This window comes from Mesoplodon densirostris, chromosome 13, assembly GCF_025265405.1.
Source record: "Mesoplodon densirostris isolate mMesDen1 chromosome 13, mMesDen1 primary haplotype, whole genome shotgun sequence".
NCBI lineage: Eukaryota > Metazoa > Chordata > Mammalia > Artiodactyla > Ziphiidae > Mesoplodon > Mesoplodon densirostris.
In genome coordinates, this window is record NC_082673.1 from 71,791,675 (window position 1) to 71,796,064 (window position 4,390).

General features: G+C 39.9%; 1 pseudogene; it reads right to left on the reverse strand.

Annotated features, from left to right (window-relative positions):
- Window positions 1-1,878: 1,878 nt before the first annotated feature.
- LOC132500788 (heterogeneous nuclear ribonucleoprotein A3-like) lies at window positions 1,879-2,984 on the reverse strand (annotated as a pseudogene).
- Between the last annotated feature and the right edge of the window lie 1,406 nt (window positions 2,985-4,390).

A 4,390-nucleotide genomic window follows, 5' to 3' on the forward strand; every position in this document is an offset into this window, starting at 1 on the left:
AAATCGGCAGGATGTTTACGGTCAAAATGGTACCTGTGCGCCTGCGCAGCCAGCCTAAGACCCAGAAGGAGCAACGCAGGCGCAGCGACCATTTCCTTTTCTTTGGAACCCGCCCTCTGGTTCAGCAGCCCCGAACTGAGCAAGCGTAAAGGTGATTCTCTTGCTAGAGGGTCTTCTAGCGTCGCGGAACTGGCAAGCGGCGCGCGCGCAGTGCTTGCCAAGGAAGCGCTGATTGGATGTAACTTTATTCTTGGGCTTGTTTTAAAGGAAAAAAAAAAACCTGTGTAGTTTTGTGTGCCCCTTACATAAAAATTCATTTAAGTGGTTCTGTAGCAACGAATGTAACATAAAGCCCTTAAATAAGTTCTCTAAAGTGTAGGGGTTCATTCATTCAGTCAACCTATATTTATAGAAGGTCTTCTCTGAACCACATACTATGATAGCTAGGGTCTGGGATATAATGACTATATAGTGAGATAGTATCTGCCTATGTGCTATTACCCAAAGTGCTTAAGATAATATAATGATCCAGCCCCTGTCTCCTGCCCCTCTTGCCCCTCTCTTCCTCACTGTGCTCCAGTCGTCAAACGCACCAAGAGAGCTCAAGAGTTTTGCACTCACTGTTCTCTGTCCTTAGAATAGTCTTGCATTTCCATCCCGTCTCCTTTTGTCTAATTCTTAATCTTACACTCTTAGCTCAAAAGTCACTTCCACAAGAGAGTCTTCCCTGATCCTCTGTATTACTGATATTTAGGATAACACTACTAATGTAAAAAAAAAAAGGTCCCCATCCCGCCCCAAACTTAAGGGCTTTACAAAACGGCCCTGCCAATTTCTGCCTTTATGACCATGAGTAACAGCCTCTCTGTGGTTTCGGTTTCTCACCTGAGGATTGTTGCGAAGATTCATGAATTAACACGATTAGAAGCATTTGGAATGGTGCATGGCATGTTACAAGTAATCTAAGTTATTTTTATTACTATCTTCATTGTCATTATCACAATTATTCTCCCCTATAAATTTTGTTTTTTCCCTAAAGAATGGCACCCCGAGCTAGACAAAATGCTCCTAGCCAGAGTAGAGGATAAGATTACCATCGTTTGATGTGGACACCTAGCAGTTTTTTTTTTTTTTTTTTGAATTTTGAGATTTCTCATTTGAAGTAAATCTTAATGCTATTAAATTCACAAATATGCTAATTTAAATACCCAATTCTATTATCTAAAACACACATTGCAAACATACAAATATCTATTCTCTCCACATGTCAGAGCCCATTCATTTCATGGTTTGGAAATGGGGAGAATAGATCCCCTTAAACTGCAAGTCAGCAGGTGTTTCTTTACAGTTCACTTTAGCAAAATTCATACAAAATAGTAATTAACAATGATCTTCTTTACTTGTTAACTCACAAGGAAACACCTTCAAAACTGCATTTTGTTAAAGTTTCTGTACTAAAATGTAGAAAAACTGAACTACACAAATATTGAAAAGTTAAAACTTCCTTAATTTTTTATTCCTGGTACCACTACCACAATTTACAGGGCAATATACCTGATGTAATGAAAAGAAAAAGAAAAAGACAAAGCTACAACAGATAAAAGACCTCAGGAATGTACATCTAATTGACACTACCTTGCCTTAAGCAATAGCTGCACTTTTTGCAAACGGTGGCTATGAACAGTTGTCCTGAACAAGAAGGGTTTCCTGTTTAAGCTGCAGTAACTTTTCTGACTGTGGATCATCGTTCCTTCTGTGGCAGATTTTTACAGTTCCTCTACTGCATTTGGGACGACTGTCTCAAAGTAACCTGCAGCTTTCCTGACCACTCCTCGCTGTCTCTCCTGCTAAGAACTGTAGCCCTTTTCTTCTGAGTTTTTAGAACCTTCTGCTACCCTATCCACCACTTCCACCCCCAGATCCATAACCACCACCATAGGGACTTCCCGAGCTTCTTCCACCAAAACTGCCCCCCTTCACGGGTCCATAATTTGATGGCTGTTGTCCACTATAATTTCCAAAATCATGATAGCTCCCACCACCACCATAGTTACCTCCACAATTTCCTCCTTCACTGTAACCATCATATCCTCCACCACCGCCACCATATCCACCACCTTGGTTTCCATGTCCTGGTCCACCACCCCCATAGCCTCCTCTACGACTGTAACCAGGACCACCGCCATAGCTACCACCGTCGCCTCCAAACCCATTATATCCACCATCACCTCCTCCGTGACTACCTCTGCTGCCACCACCTCCACCACCATAGCCTCCTCTTCCACCAAAGTTTCCACCACGGCCAAAGTTACCTCCACCGCCTCCAAAGTTTCCTCCACGACCCATAAAGTTGCCAGATCCACCTCCACGACCTCTTTGTGATCCAGCAGATTGCATTTCTTGTTTAGAAAGGGCCTTTTTCACTTCACAAGTATGCCCATTAAGAGTGTGGTATTTCTGAACAACAATTTTATCAACGGTATCATGATCATCAAAAGTTACAAAAGCAAAGCCTCTCTTTTTTCCACGCTGCCTGTCTTCCATAACTTCTATGGTTTCAATCTTGCCATACTTTTCAAAGTAGTCTCTCAAATTATATTCTTCTGTATCTTCTTTAATACCACCAACAAAAATTTTCTTCACTGTTAGATGGGCACCAGGCTTTACAGAATCCTCTCTAGAAACAGCTCTCTTTGGTTCCACTACACGCCCATCAACCTTGTGTGGTCGAGCACACATTGCTGCATCCACCTCTTCAACACAAGAGTAAGTCACAAAACCAAAGCCCCTGGAACGTTTTGTTTGGGGGGTCTCTCATCACCACACAATCTGTAAGTGTGCCCCATTTCTCAAAATGTTCTCTTAAGCTATCATCTGTAGTTTCAAAGCTCAGACCACCAATAAACAGTTTTCTCAACTGTTCTGGTTCCTTTGGATCATGGCCCTCCATTTTGAGACCGGACTCGCCTCTTCCAACTCGAGTTCAATATCCACCTGGCAGTTTTAATCCAGCCCAGTTGTATGCTAGTTTTTCAACTGCCCTGGACCCTTCGAGGGTTTTAACACTATACAACACAACTCACTTTTAACCCTCCTATGTTGTAGCAACAGGTGGATAAGAAAGTGGGCAGCTTTGTGCTGCACTTATTCTGGGTCACCTGATTTTTGCTTGGGGCAGGGTTTAATTCACAGGCTGGAGTCCATTAGCTAAGTGGTCATGGCAGCTGGAACTCAAAGCTTCATCAAGTGACTATCCTATTTTAGTTGGGCAATTTTTTGTTGGTTTGTTTTTTTAATGGGGACTTTAAGAGGCTGCCATTAAGGATAGTTGTTGAAATCCCAAGCTAAGTAGGGAAGGGGTGCAAGCACTTTTATTATTTTCATTGTGATTTCCCTCAACCAATACAGATTAAATGTTTAAAACATTTAAAATCCTTCCTGCTGGTGTGGCTTTTCATAAACTCAACTCTGGTAATTGTGTCATCATCTCCAAAAAACAAAAACAAAAACAACCCCCCCCCAAAAAAACCCAACCAACCAAACAAAAACACACACTCATTCATGAACAAACTCTTTACAGTAGAAAAATTCAATTTCTGCCAGTGAACGATTTAATTCAAAATTATTACTTTGAAATAATTTAAGCGTATCAGCTACAAAGTGATCTAAAACTAATCGTCTGGGAAGAGTCTTGAGTCAGGTTAAGGATTACATGGATAAGGCTACATTGCATGGTGACTCCTTCTTCATTGTTAATAGTAAATTTCAGTTTAAATCTGTCTCCATTTCAAAATATTCAAAATATGGTCAGATGAATATGCACTGCCACTTCCTGTCTTTCTATATTACATTAGTTTTTAGAGTTTTTGTCAGTGGGACCACATACATTTCCTCTTAATTTGAGTAAAAATGATTCTGTTTTACTAATTTCTAATAACAAATCTAACATTTAAATCAACAGCTTACTTTTTTTATCTAAGACTTTTTTCCCTCTATCTTTGAAGGATGGTTATGAATATGGGCTTTGGGTTCAAATCCATCTCTTCTACTTCTCAGCTGTTTTACCATATGCAATTTATTATACTTAACTTCTTGGGTTTTGATTTCTTTATCCACAAAAATGGAGGCCATACTCTTTATGACTGATGAAAGAATTAAATAAGCTCATATATATGAAATACTTAGCATAGTGGCTGAAACTGAGTAATTACTCAATAAATTGTGACTATTACTCTTGAACCTTCTAGCTTCTGAGTAATGAAATAGCTGGCAAGGTATGGCAAATATTTATCAAGTATTCAGCTTTTAAGAACATCAGTAAATACCTGCATACTCTAAGTGCCTTTCTTAACTATACTTTGCTCTATGCCCATTTTGTAATTCTTATTTG